This window comes from Mesocricetus auratus, unplaced genomic scaffold, assembly GCF_017639785.1.
Source record: "Mesocricetus auratus isolate SY011 unplaced genomic scaffold, BCM_Maur_2.0 Super-Scaffold_100003, whole genome shotgun sequence".
NCBI lineage: Eukaryota > Metazoa > Chordata > Mammalia > Rodentia > Cricetidae > Mesocricetus > Mesocricetus auratus.
The window spans coordinates 40,202,128-40,217,670 of NW_024429188.1; positions in this window are offsets into that span (position 1 = coordinate 40,202,128).

Here is a 15,543-nt window from a genome sequence, read left to right on the forward strand (position 1 = left end):
TTCCAGGCTTCTGTGGTTTGATGAACCAAGACCCCCAGAAGCAGTGGGCCAGATGTTTCAACAATTGAGACAGCTAAGATGATGGAGCTTTACAGACCCTGAAAATAAGGACTTATACAGGTTTCTGAGTTTTGTCATGATCCCCATGGTATGAACAGCGCCCCCTTCCAGCATGAAGCAGTTTGGAATGAGCGACGTCCTAATTCCCATCTTGTTTATAAATCTTTGTTTTCATTTAAATGGGGTTGTTTATAATTGGTTAATGATCACAACCAATCTCCTTTTAATGGTAAAAAGGGGAATTATGGTATGGGTATTGTTTTTCATTTATTTATACAAATTCAAGGTCAATTTTGTGATGCATATATTTCTCCTTTTGATTAAGTATTGTGCTTATACTGTTCTTTTAAAACATAATGCATAATTGAATACAGACTATAGATAGTTACTTATAATAGTCAGAACTTATAGTTAGGTAAGTTAGGTTTTCTAGATATACAGAAATATATTTGAGACAGATAGATAGTCTTCAAACCTTTCAAAGACCTTCAGAAAATGGCATTTAAAATGGTTTAGGGTTTTTCTTGACAATGAGAAATATCTGCTCTTGGCAGCACCAATTACGTCTGAGAGGAAGATGGGCATCGAAGAAACTTGTTATGGAGTTTGCTTTCAACATGGCAAGAATAGCCATTTGGGCAAGAAACTGCTCTTGCCTGTACTGCTTGACTGTTGTTGTATAAACTGGACATGCAGGACCCACAGAAAAGTGACTGCTGAACTCAGTCTTACAGGGTTCCTGCTTCATGGAAGAGTCTACCAGACTTTCTACAGGACAAAGAAAAATGACTGACAGACTGCCAGCGCAGATGGACAGTTTGAAATTTCCTGCTTTGCTGAGAAGTGTTCCAGACACATTGTGGCCTATGGGCTGAAGATGGATGCCCCAACGTTACAGAGGAACTTCGGGTGACTGTCCAGGCAGTAATATACCTCTGTCAATCCTAGTGTTTATATATTATCCTTCTGTGGTCTTTGATGGAGTTGAAGACAGATAGTTATAATTAGTTTTCCTTAGTTATGATAAAAGATAAGCTACATATAGGACTTTGGACTCACAAGGATGGGATGGATGATATTTTCTTTAGATCTTGCTAAATGTTAATAGACAAAATGTTGTAACTGTGTTCTTACTTGATAACTGTTCTGTCATATACAATTTGACTATGTTAAAGTTAAGACCTTTCTTTTTGTTTAAACAGAAAAGAGGAGATGTTGGGGAAGTCCTGTGTATATGTCAATAAAGCACTGTCTGGCCAATAGGAATCTAGATAGGTGGGACTAGGAATCCAGGAGGATTCTGGGAAGGAGAAACACAGGAGAGTTCGAGATGTAACCGCCATGGGGTAGGAAGCCCGGAACTATTCTCCAGTAAGAGAAATACTTAGATTAACAATTATGGGGTAATTACTTAAGTCAGAGCTAGCCAGTAAGAAACAAGCAAGGCCAACAGCTTCATAATTAATATAGCCTCCTGTGTGCTTATTTGGGACTGATGCAGCTCTGGAACCAGGCTGGCGGGAAGGCTTCTCTCAAGGAAAAAGCTTCCCTTAACACTGATTTTCTCAAGAATCCCTCAAAGATGCCAGTGCCCCCAAACAATATGAAGCAGTCTAGAGAAAATAACTCCATATTCCCAAGAGGTAGTTTATGGATGTCTGCCATCATTTGGGGGAGGGGTGGTTATAAGTTGTTATTGGTCATGGTCAGAAAAATGATAAATAAAGTAGAGTTAAATTCAAAGAACTCTTTCTGGAGGAAAAAGGGGGATATAATATGGAAATGATAAGAGAAAAGGGTAGATTATTGAATCTATTTTAATCTAAAAAACAACTATTAATCTTAAATATTTTACATTAGTATGGATTTAGATTTATTGATACATATTTAAAGTTTGTTTATACTGTATGTATGTTCCTACTCTTGTTTGGGGTATTGTGCTTATGCAGCTCATTTTAAGATGTAATGTATAATTAAGAAATACAGGTTAGTAGTCATCTCTAATAATCAAACTTGTAATCATATTAGTTATGTTTTCAAGGTTAAATAGATATATTTAGATAGATAGATTGATAGATTGTCTTCAAACACTTCAAAGACATACAGGATATGGCATTTAAAATGTTTTAATAAAATAAGTCTTTTTTTTTACAGTGAAATACATCTGCTCCTGACAGCACCAATTTTATCTCAGAGAAGACAAGGGCATCAAAGAAATTTATATGGGGTTTTCTTTCTTTGTGGCAGTATCTAGCCACTGGGCAAATAAACTGCCCTCATCTCAATTGTTGACAGTATACTGTCCAAACTGGACCAGCAGGACACACAAAAAAGCAACTGCCAAACTTTGCCAAGACAAGGTATAACAGTCATTCAAAATTCCCTCCCTGCTTCTTAGAAATATCAGTCAGATATACTAGGCCTATAGGCCAAAGATGAATGTCCCAACATTACAGAAGAACTTTGGGTGACTGTCCAGGCAGACAGATGTCCCTGTCATTAGGTAACATTAAACCCTTCTGGGGTCTTTGATGGAGTTAGAGACAAAATAATTTATTGACTTTCAACGGAAGGGCTTACCCCCCTCTGAGGAATGGATGGAGGTGGGAAGGGAGGAAGGGAAGGAAGGAGAGGAAGGAGAAATGGGATTGGTATGTAAAATGAAAAATAAGTTTAAAAAAAGAGAAAAAAACTAAGTAATTGTTCTTAAAGTTCCCTTAGTTATTATAAACGATAAATTAGGTATAAAATTTTAGACTCCCAAAGATAAGATAAATAATAATTTCACTAATTTGCCAAACACAAATGGACTGGATATTGTAATTCTTACTTGATAGCTGTTTTGCTGTATACAATTTTACTATGTTAAAGTTAAAACCTTCCTTTTTAATTAGACAAAAAGGGGAAAATGCCATGGAATAATCCTTTTGTACACTGTGAATATATATTACTCTCATTGGTTAATAAAGAATTGACAAGCCAATAGCTAGGCAGGAAGAGTTTAGGCAGGAGAACCAAACTGAGAGAATGCTGGGAAGAAGAAGGATAGAGTCATGGGAGTCACCAGGAAGAGGCAGAGGAAGCAGGAGATGAAGATGTTGTGCTGAAAAAGGTACTGCCACATGGTAGAGAGTAGATAAGAAATATGTATTAATTTAAGTTGTAAGAGCTAATTAGTAACAAACCTAAGCTATCAGCTAAGCTTTTATAAATAACAGTAAGTCTCTGGGGGTTCTTTGGGAGTGAGCTAGTGGAACGAAAAACTCCACCCACACATAGAACAGCAGAGCACAGTAGTAGCTCATACTGTAATTCCAGCACCCAGGCTGCTGAGACAACCAGGGCTACATAGTGAGCTCCAGACTAGCAGTCTGAGCTATAGAGCAAGATCCTGACTCAAAAACCAACCAACCAAACAAACAAAGTACTCTCAATGTTGTCTGGCAAACTACAAAGTACAATGACTGGCGCTTATATCTAACATAGTAATAGACTCTCAGCATATTTGAGGTACTGGGTTTGATTCCCAGCATTGCAAGAAAATAAGAAAATGTAAAAAAGCCCTTGCACTCTTAAGGGCTTCTAAAATATAGAGTTATTATCTCTTTAAATGACATTCTATTACGATCTATACAGTTTGGGGACCAGGGATATAGCTCATCATGTAAAAGCATTTATCACACAAGCCTGATGATCTGAGTTCAGATCTTCTGAGCCAATGTTAGAAAACAGACATAGTATTGCATGTCTATGAACCCAGCATTCCTATTGTAAATCAAAGATAGAGACAGAAGAACTCCCTGGAGCACTCTGACTGGCTAGCCTGAAATACACAGCACAGTGGTACAACAGGAAGAGAGACCTTGCTTCAAAACACAGAGGAAGGCAAAGACAGACAGCCACGGTTGCCTACTGATAGCCACACACATGCCATGACATACATATACCTTCACACACAAACGCATATATCATACATGTAAACGTATACAAAAATATTTTTAAAAGATCTATAGAGTTTAAAATATTAATGGACTAGAAAGTAGAAATGAAATTGTCTGGAGGAACAAAGGAAACTATCATGAGAGGGATAAAAGAGAGGGTGTGTGGGTAATATATTCAACACACAATAAACACACATATGAAAATTTAAAGTAATAAATGCAAAGGAAAAATGTGCATGCAATAGGGCCATTCCAGTCATGAATCAACAGTTTACAAAATAGTTGCAAGAATATTTCAGAGTAATGAGATAATTGCAATATGATATTCAAATATAACACAACATAAGCTAACGTTTTTCTTTACTCTTTTTCTTTTTGATGCAGGGATGGAGCTTACTATGAAAACACTGCCTCTGAACCACATGGCCAGCCAATAGTGAGCTAGCTTTTACCTATCACAATGTGTCACTGTGCTCCAGGCACTTTTACCATCCCTGGTTTTCAGGTGAGGAAACTAAATCTTCTGAAGTTAGAATGTCCAAGGACACGGAGCCAGGAAACAGAAAGAATGGACTCTTAAATCTCTGTTTCGGTGGGACTTCCCCATAATCTCAACACTTGGAAAGTGCAGGCTGGAAAAACAAAGAGTTCAAGGCTAGCCTCAGCTACACGGTAAGCATGAGACTGGCCCAGGTACATAACAACCTTCTTGAAGAAATTAAATTAAAAAGAACTGGCTCCAAGCCAAGTCTCATGACCTCCAGATTCCAAGGCATTACACACTATAAGTCCAGCACAAAGATCGGTGATGACTTCATCCAGCATGGTGGATGTGTGCTGCCTCCGGATTGCTTTCTTTCCATGTCTCCGTGCCTTCTTCCTGGCAAGTTAAGCCTTCAGAGTGAGCAGGAGACATTATGCACTGGGGGTGGAGGAGGGAGTAAATACCCAGGTGGAATTCAAAGAACTAGAGTCAGGCTGAGCATTTAGTTTGGTAGTAGAGCAAGCCCTGGGTTTGATCCTCAGTGCCAGAGGGTGGGGAGAATTAAAGTCAACAACATAGCAATTTAAATAATCCAATTTGGTGGGGGAGAAGGAAAGGCTATAATGTGTAATGGTAGCAAGACTATAGCAAAATTGGCATGTCCATAGGCTGCTAATGGCAGTGCGGGCTAGGGGTGGGGGGAGTTGGTTCCACAAGTTGGAGACCTTTTTGGCAATTTTTCAAAAGACACATTTTAGCATTTTAGCTCACTCTTTAATCAGTAATCCTCCTCCCAGGAAATTACTTAAAGGCAACAATGCAAAAGAATAAGTTAGGTACCCCCAACTTTTCTTTACAATAGAATTGCAATAGCCAAACAATTAAAGCAGCACAAATGTCTGAACTGAGAAATGATTATTCAAGGATTAAAGGTTTGTACTCGAGAAGAACCACAGCTGTTCACCTTTTTTTTCCCAGAAGCCTTTGGCTCCTCGGAGTCCTGAGTCTCACACAGCCCCCAGGTGCTAGCGTTAAGTAAAACATCAACAGTCACTAATACACAGTCTTGCTCTGCAGCACTGCCGTGGAGGCAGCCCAATGTTTTCTTCACATTTAAAAAACTGAGAACGCGCTCCACCTGCCCTCTTTTAGCTCTGCATAAGTCTGTGCTCTTTAGCACATTTGGTGTTTACAGTGGCAACTCCCTCACAGTTGTCTCATCATTTCCAAAATGTTTTCTTCCCTGAAGTTGTACATAAGCTTATGGCATTCAGGATGCCCGCCAGGACTCTGTGAGACACTGGGGCCTGGATGCCTCCCGCATCAGTGTGATAGAGGCCAAATCACAACTCCACTAACTGCAAAGCCTCTAGGAGAGATGACCTATAATTATAAGAAATACATCAAATAATGATTATTTTTATTGATGTCAAGCTGCCTTTTTATAATGAGCTGTTACGAGAGGGAGCAAGTCCTCTCTCGGCTAATGCCCAGCTCCACAACCTGCTTACAAACTATATACACAGAACACAATTAGTTCTTGCCATTTTGTCCAGACAGCCCCCACCGCACCATGCTGTTTGGAAACAGTGCAGGCTGCAGGGTACTGCCAGTTTTGAGGATGATGTGAGGGTCATTATTGAACAATAATGGTATCGGAACAATACACCAAATACTTTAGAGAGTTAAAACGTTCCCTGCCTCACGGCCCCATGCTCCACCTAATTATTTCCTTTGTGCAACGTTTAATTGTCTTTCATTATAAATTGTGTTCATAATATAGGTGACCTCATTTTCCTGCATATTCTGATACCGCCAGGTAGCATCCTGTGTCTTTAGTATGGTATACGTCTGGTTTCTTAGACATTAGCTTCTTTGTCCACCTTTCTAACCTTAAGATTTGATTTTGTAGCTGGGTTTGGTGGCACACACCTATAATACCAGCTCTTCTTGGGAGGTGGAGGCAGAAGGATTGAGACTTCAAGGCCATCCTCAGCCACATAGGATGTTTGAGGCTACCCTGGGCTACAAAATCAAACACAAGATTTGATTTGATTTTTGAAGTTTTGTAGGTTGACCCCAGGGTCTCCCATACGGTAGCAAGTGTTCTGCCACTGAACTACATCATGAGACTATCTTTGATGTACATGACTTCCATCCCAGCACTTGGGAGGTAAAGTCAAGAGGATCACAAGTTCAAAGTCATCCTCGGCTACACAGCAAGTTCAAGGTCAACATGATATTGAGATCCTCAAAATAAGGAGAGAAAGAAAGGGATGGAGGAAGGGAGGGACCGAGGGGTGGAGGGGGACAAAGGCAGGCAGACAGGCACGGGCACAGTGGCACATGCCTATAGTCCCGGTACCTAGGAGGTTGTGGCAGGGGATCGCTTTAAAGCACTTCTTCATTTAAGGCTCCTCTGTCACCATTTCCCAGCTCCCTTTCCCCTCTTCTATTTAATAGCATAGAGACTTAGATAAGAGCATAGCTAGTATTAAACTCATCATTCTGCAAAAATCCTTTGTTTCACTTACCACTACAGACAATACCAATGATGCCTTCAAAATGTTTTTAAGCAATTTAATTTAGCTCTCATTGGAATGTCACAATTTCCAAAGATCTAGTTCAATCTCCCTTTAGTGTGGTGCAATAAAGGTTACTCTGTTGTCATTTCTTTTATATAAATAACATCAAAGTGCTCCAACCCGAAACTGAAGAAAGGAGGGAGAGGAGAAGCAGGCACAGCTTAGTCCATGATGACTGTAGAAGGACAGTTCCCCATACGGTCTTGGATAGGGACAATTTCTGAAAGAGATTATTGTTTTGGTTTTTCTATGCAACGGAAGCCGATATGGACTGATGGGTGCTTGGGAGGTGGGGAGACTATTGTTGAAGAGATCCCCAGGAAGGAAGAATTTGCAGATAAAGCCATAAACACATCGGGCCTGTCCAGGAGTGGACTTAGATAGAATGGTCACTCCCTGCCAAAAGAGTCTTCCAGCAACTGGACCCTTACAATATGTGATGCCTCAGCAGACTGCATAGGCAGAGAAAGGTGACAATGGGTGGAAGACAAGCATGGTCTCTGATGCTCAGTCCCCTTGTAGTCGGCAGAGAATGAAAAAGCCCCGCCTGTAAACCTTGAAATCTGCTGTCTATTTACAACTCTCTGTGTGGTGTCCACGCCCACTATTCAAAAAGCCCAGAGAGAAGGGGAAAGAAAGGGAGGGGAGGGAGGTGGAGGGGAGGAGCAGAGAAGGAGGGAGGAAGAAAGAGAGGAGGAGATAGGAAAAGAAGAGAAAAAGAAAGGGAGAGAAGGAAAGAGAAACCGAGCTTGATTGATTCTCCTGTACGGAAGACTGGCAACGACAGCATTTTCTGTTTGTACTATTTAAAAGATACTGTTGATGGTCTCTTCGTTTCTCAGAAAAGGGAAATTTTACACCTGTTAGATTATAGTCTTGGAGCTGTTTATTAGAGAGAACGTACAGTGACAGATAACACCAACTCTCTATTATCCATGAAAAGAAATAAGTAAAAATCACTCGTAGGTCTAAATTTGACTTGAACTGGGAGTTTCAATACCCTTTCTTTCCAGCCCTTCTGGAATTCCTGGAGCAAGACATATTGGTTTTTAGATTTCCTTGTAATTTTCTTGAAATTTTTAAACTAGGAGAGTAGTAAAAAAACAAATGATCCCAATGCCAGTAAAGGAGGGATCCAGGAAAGAAAATGAGTCCCATGGCTACCGAGTTCTGCAGCTCGGTAAAGAGTCACTGAAGTGCTTCTAGGTGCCAGCAACTGTGCTCAAACCTGCACAGTCTGAAGTGGAGGGAAGGAATTCCATGTTGGTTAGAGGTGTGTTCACACCACATTGCAAGCAATTGTAAAAAAAAAAAACAAAAAACAAAAATCTAAGCTTGCTTTGGTGTCTCTCTCCTTTAATCCCAGCAGAGACAGGTCTCTGTGAGATCCAGGACAGCCTGGTCTACATATCGAATTCCAGGCCATCCAGGAATTAGGGGTAATGTCTTTAAAGAAAAGGAAAAGTCTGAGACCTTTTTATATAAGCTTCAAGGGGGGACAAAGTGCAATACAGCACAGGGCAGCTATATCCCAAAGCTGCCACACACCTTCCTGATTTCTTATCTAGGTCACTAGGGCTTTGGCTCTGCTTTCTAGGCCTCTGAGACCCAGCAGATAACTAGATTCAGGATATCTGAGCCATCACAATAGCATCCCCAAGCAGCGTGATCAGGCTGGGCGCCCTAATGCCTGGCACCCAAGTGCCTCCTAGGCTGCCTCAGGGTGAGTGAGCCTTGTCAGGTGTTGCCCTGACTTCAGCCAGGGGCCCACCCACCAGTCCCTTAGTCCACGAGTGCTCCAATTGGCAGTCACCATCCCTCTCCTAACCTCAGCTGCTAGTCTTCCCCCTTCCTTTTAAGATGCTGGGTGTCCTCAAAAAAGATGTCTGGTGGGCTGGAAAGTCAGGGGCAGAAGAAGGAGAGAACTGCCCCAGGCTTGGAGGAGATGCCTGTCGGAGTGCTGAATGTAAGGCCTTTCGCTCAGTTATTTTTATTCCGGGTCCTTTCTTCCTAGTCCTCCTCCTCCTCCTCTATTTTCTCCTTTCTGTTCAGCTATTTGTGTTTTCTGATCGGGCAAGTGATTTGCGGCAGGAAATTAGATACCTCAATTCCAGAAGCTCTGTGGTATTAATGGCATCTGTTCCAGAGCAGGCTCCTTATCGCAGTCTCTCTCTTTCTCTCTCTGTCTCTGTCTCTGTCTCTGTCTCTGTCTCTGTCTCTCTCTCTCTCTGTGTGTGTGTGTGTGTGTGTGTGTGTGTGTGTGGTTTTTGTTTTTTGGTCGTGTCCCCCATCCCCCAAATACTTGCAGGTTATTTTGCACAGAACAGAGTGCTGTGCAGTCCCAGAATCTTCCCTCCTCCCTTTTACACAATGCAAGTCTTAATTAAACGCGGGAACACCCACGCCTCCCTTCCCACAGGACCCCTCTATCTACCCCCACCGCCGAAATACCAGCCTTGTACGGCTAGGGAAAGCCTCGTGTTGAACTTCCCAATTAGCAAGACACAGAGCAAAATAAAAAGACTCTAAAGAGCTGTTATCAGTCCTATTTTTGGATTCTTCCTTTTAGGCCTTACCCAGTAAGTGTTTTGTTGGCTTTAGCCTGACTGAAATCTTGTGGGTCTAAATACACGAGATTACAGGCACTTTAGATCTTTAGAAGGGAGATTTGTGTTTCTCTGATTGATGATTTAGGATTAACACATTTCTATGTGAAAGAAATAAAAGTTATGGATCAATTGTAACAGGGAATTTTTTCCCCTTTCTAAAAAAAGGTTTCATCAGTAACTTTTTCAGCGATTCTAAGCATTTCAGGAAAATGCAATCATTTCAGATTGAGCAAATCAAAGGGAACTAGACAACAACCTTGGATTTTCTTTCCTGGTCAGACCAAGGGGGAGTGCGTGATTTATGAGTAGTGAAACCAGGGGAAGTTTGAGAGTGGTGATCAGCTTCCCTCCACAAGATAAGATGACCATAAAGTCAGAACCCTGGAGCCAGAAGGTGATGGAATCAGAGACAGAGACATGAAATCAGAGAGAGAGAGAGAGAGAGAGAGAGAGAGAGAGAGAGAGAGAGAGAGAGAGGGAGGGAGGGAGGGAGGGAGGGAGGGAGGGAGGGAGGGAGGGAGAGAGAGAGAGAGAGAGAGAGAGAGAGAGAGAGAGAGAGAGAGAGAGAGAGAGAGAGAGAGAGAGAGAGAGAGAATTCTAGAGTCAGATGACTGAAAACCATCATAGAGCCATAGTTATCACCAGGCTACCATAGAGATCTGTTTCACGTGAAAGAAGTCTCAGACAGACAGATAAGGGGCCTTCAGATGACACTCTCTAGGTCTGAGGAATTCCGAGAATGCACAGGCCCCCAGGCTCCCAGGAAAACCCTGAAGATGGCAGATTCAGATTTCCTCTGAGTGTTGCGTCTCTGCAAGCTTGCCTTGGCCCCGCCCCCAATTATTTCCTTTCTAGGTACACTGTTTCCTGAGGTAGGCCAGCAAGAATTTATTCAGGAATTGCCCCCCCTCTCGCACTCACGGCGGGGGACATTAAACATAAACGCACTGAGGAAAAAAAGGTACAGATGGGTCTTTTATTGAACACTTGGAAATGTTCGCAAGGCTTTTGTTTTCTTTCTTCCATTCATGCCTGCAGGATCACTTGTATCTGCCAACTTCAGTTCCTAGAGGCTGAACCTGAAGGGCTCGGCCCACCCGGAGCCCCCGCTAGGGGGCGCACTCTGGCTGTGGCTCCGAGCCGAGCCCGACAGGGGTGCTGCTTGCTGGCGGGTGAGGGGTGCTGAGTGGCGGGACCCGGACAGCTGGGGGTCTCTGTGACCTCAGGACAGACGCTTGAGTTGATTCCTCCTCTGTCGCTCCAACCCATGCCCTCCTGCCTCCGTCCAGAGGAAAAGCTGCTTGGGGACCCCTCTACCCTGAACGCACACCCGGGGTCCTGAGGTCCGGTTGGCGATGGAAAGAAGAAAGCAGATGGCGGCGATTAGGGGGCTGAGAAGTTTCCCTCTGGGATTTGGAAACCTGGGTGGGGGAAGAGGAACAGCAGATGGGATCCTCCTGCCAAGGGACTCGGGGTGAGGAGCCCACAATCTAGTCATTTGCTTCTCACTGGTAGAAGAGAAGCACGCCCTGCACTCTGAGCACAGACTTGAAGCAGCGACCTCCTTGTCCAGCTTTGTCCTGGGAACAAACCTGGAGGAAAAAGACTCGGTGGCCGCCTGCCTGGATGGAGGGGGTCGTGTGAGGGGGGAGGGTTGTCGGTTTTCTCTCTAGTTCTCACTCCTTCACACCCTCTCCTGCTGCTGCTGGGGTAACAGAGTGTCGAAGTTTACAAATAGGGGTTACCCTAACAGTAATCACACCCACATTTCCATACCTTGAGGGCTCGGCCGAGATCCATGAGCCGCTTCCAAAACAGGGGTGAGGAAAAAAAGCTCTCCGGGATGAACCCTAATGGGGGAAAACCACAGCTCAGGCGGAGGACACAGGAAGGGGAGGCAAACGCGAGGGTGTCTTCCCAGGGAATTCAAGTTGCTAGTACCTTTGGATTTCTCTGGGGCTGCTCCTCTGAAAACACATCAGCAAACCTGATCCACAGAGGGATCTCAGAAGCCTGGGGAAGTGGAGAGTAAACCGGAGTGGTGGGGGGGGGGCAGAGAAGGTGAGGGCAAGTTCTAGGCAAGCAGATTATGCCACAGTTCCTCCTATTACCAGACTTCCAGGAGGAAAAACCTCGATATGTGCATAAAATGCATAGCCTGAAGTGGATAAGACTGTGAAAGCAGCTTTTGAGAAGGTTAACCTTTACTGGTTGGAGTTAAGGGGGGTTGGGGAGGCAAATATTTCTGTTTGTGCCCTCCGGCTCTTCCCAGCACCGGCTGTCAATCGCGAGGCTTGTTATCCTCACAAGGCTTCAGTTTGTTTGCTTGATCTCAGCAAGGTTTTCTTCCACAAGTAGAACTATAATTGCTATAATTCTACTGTATCATTTGGATCATTGCAGTATTGTTGTTTTCTCTCCCTCTTTCTCTCCTCCTAACACTGCAATAACGCGCTCCAGTGTTAAATTAGCAGGTTGCGGAAGACCATAAATGAATGAAAGTTTGTTAAAAAAAAAAAAGGAAGAAGAAATTAAATAAATAAAGCAGCAAAATGACTTGGCAAAGGGGATAACACATCACAGAGAATCCTTGCGTGTAATCAGGACTCATTGTCTTCCCTTCCAATGGCTCCCAAATTGGTCGACAGACTCCAATGAAGTTTATTTCTATTGTTTAAATATATGTTTTGAAGAGGTTGAGCATAATTTAAGGGGACCTGAGCCATCCAGTGCTACTGGAAGCCCATTACAGCTTTATTTATCTATGTGTATATTGCACAATAAATTAAAACATCTCAAATGTAAAGTGTCTGAGGTTAACTCTCCTACAAACATCCCCCTCCCCCGATAAAGGCATCTAACTGCCACCCCTTATCATGTATTTCTTGAAAATATAATTTTGAAGCTACAGTGTAGAATTAGCTCTCTTGCCACAGAAAGAAAGGGGTCTCTTCCATTCACCTCCTCCAGTTTGGGGGGCAAGCCCCATTTTTCACCATAAACAGCAGATTTGAACACATCTGACTCTAGATTCCAGCCATTATTGTCATTTTTATTTTAGTGGTGGAGTTTAAAAACAGATGAACTAGAAAATATTGTTTTTCAAGTAGCTCAAGAAAACCAAAGCAGCAGACCAGACCCCGGAGATTAAAAGCCAGGAGTGGTTACTAGAAACATACAAACATGTTTTTTATAAGTTACCACTAAAATGAAATTACTTTTTGCTAGTGGGTAAAGGTAAAAGTGAGGTGAAAAGAAAGAAGTATCGTTTTTGCTGGCAGAGTGAATATTAAATCGAGCTAAACTATGTGCCCCTTTATACATAGTCCATACTCAAATTTCTAAAAGGCTGTGTGCTCAGCACATTGATTAAATTCTTCCTAGATATAAGAAGCATCATTTCATTTTCTAAAACTGACATACAGGATAGCACATTTTAAGCCCACATTCGAACTAGACTCTTACCAGGCACTATTAGACTTTGCCACTCTATCCAGAGCCTTAGGAAAGTTTCCTGTCATTTTTTTTCTAATTAATGTGTGGGAAATGGAATCAGTTGTAGATTCTGAAGTTAGGTATTCAATTGTGACAAATCTCAGGGTTGCTAAGTGTAGAGAAAAGTAGTTCAGCCCCTCCTCCCAAAGTTGAAGACATGTGCCTCCTTCGCTTGGGAAGACTGATTAGAAAATATTAAAAATTAAAAAAAACAGAACAAAGAAGACTAGAGTTTTCACACAGGTCTTAAAAAACCTTCTTTATATTCCATTAATAGAATTAGATTTAATTCCAAGGATCATTAAATCAGAATCAGAAATTCTATGTTAACCTCCCTCTTTACAGTCGGTGATTAAAATTAGAATACACCCCCATCAGAAAGTCCGACTTCTTTTAAAAGAAGAACAGCTGCAGAGGGGGGGAGGGGGATGGAGGCAAAGAAGTCTTCCACCGAGAGTCTGAAACCCCTTAGGGCGTTCAGAAATGATTTGTACATTTGTGACCCGTTTTATTTAACACGATCTTTATTGGATTCATTTTCTTCCCACTCCCTACGTGTGCGGAGCCCACTCTGAAGCCACAAAGCTACCGGCAGCCGGGTCTTACGGATTTCCGAAGCGGGACTCGCCTCGCAGGGAGGGAAAAGTGACTCTGTATCCATTCCCCCACCCCCCAGCCATCAGCTGCAGGGACGCAGGCGAGGGTCTTTGGCTGGAACCTCGGGGAAAACCTAGGCGCCCTTATATCTCTGTGCTGCCCTGAGACTCCAAGGACTAACTAAGAAGAGCCAGGAAGGGGGACAGGAGCAGTTAACAAGCATAACATTAGCTTAAAGCTAGATGAGACCATATTTTTTAAAACAAACAAAACACCAAAAGGTGAAGATGCAAACAGAACCCCCAAAAGGCAGAAGCCTATTCCAGATACCTCGGGATCTCAGAGAGGGCATAAAAGAAAATCGAATGTTAAGGTAACTTGCAGTCTCTTCTCTGATCTCATCCCCCCATTAGACTGTAGGAAAATCATGCTGAGAAGCCAACGAAAATACCAGAGAGATCGACACATGGAGGGACAGAGACAAATCCTTTCGCTCCGTTTTACTACTACTACTAGTAGTGTGGCTTTAGTATTAGTAGTATTAATGTGTCTGTTCCCAACACTTTACCTCCTCAAGTTGTGTTGAGGACTCCTGCCTAGCCAGCCCCATCTATCTGTCACCCACCCACTAGCATCCAAGAGTTATGCAGATGTTTATGGCTAGGAAAAAAAACCAGTTAGGTATTCTTGTATTTTTAAATACTGACTGTAAGTGATTCAAGTATAATCCTTTGTAAAACGTTTTCTCTTTGACACATTGAAGGGGCTGAGAGAGGAAAACCTGGCATGGATTCCCCTTCGCCGACCTCTCACCCACCTAGCTCACCCCAGCCCCGCCAATGTCAAGGCCCTGACTGTCCCTTGGAACCTGCACCTAGGCAGTGAAGATGTCCGTGCTGGCTCCTCTCCGGGATCGACCCAACTTCAATGAGGGTTGGGTGTAGATTTCCTGCACCCAATGCTGGGAGCTGTTTGAGAAGAAACGGTCTCCCCCTAAGGCTTGCCTCCCTCACTTTTGATAATGGGAGGCAGTCACAAAATTCAAAATTCTAGGCAATTCGACTTTGTTCAAGGTGAATATGGGTCCTTTCTGTCCTAGGGAACTGACAACCACACCAGGTGCTGCTCAAGGATGAAAAGCCAGATGGTGACAGCCTAACAGAGATGAATTTAGGGAAGCAGGGAAGACAGAAAAAACTCAGGAGAGAAAAGGGACTTTCTCAGTCTCTTCCCCAGGCACCCTTCTGGGAGGCTCGGACTCGCACTCGCCAGTTCTTTTGGCCTCTGTAGATACTCCAGGGAAGGTTGTGCGCCTTTGGCAGAGCCCTCTGTGTTTAAAGGCCTTTTTCTCATTCCAGAGTTAAAAACGGAGACAGAGAATGTTGGGAACCGATATTAAACAAGAGAGCAACAGATAGACTCTGGATGAAGACAAATAGCTCTAGGCTCTGAGCCACAAGAGAAAACCAAACGCTCAGACAGCAGATGTTTCCGCCTGGCACGTCGGAGGCCCATTTGTCCTAGAGAGGACGGTGAGTGAACAGCACTGAGGTCAAGACGCTATCCTAGGAGGACAAAGTCAGTTTTGAAAAGTGCCAGGTCGATTTCAACTTAAGCCTTTCAGCTTCACCTCCAGGGAGCTAGGTCCTCTGGGTGGTGGAAGGGGAGTCCAAAGCCCAAATGGCGCCCACAAGCCTAGCAAGCACCCAAATGAGCTAGAGCTGGGAGCAAACCTTAAGACTTAAAGGAGGAACTACAAGAAAATGATGGAA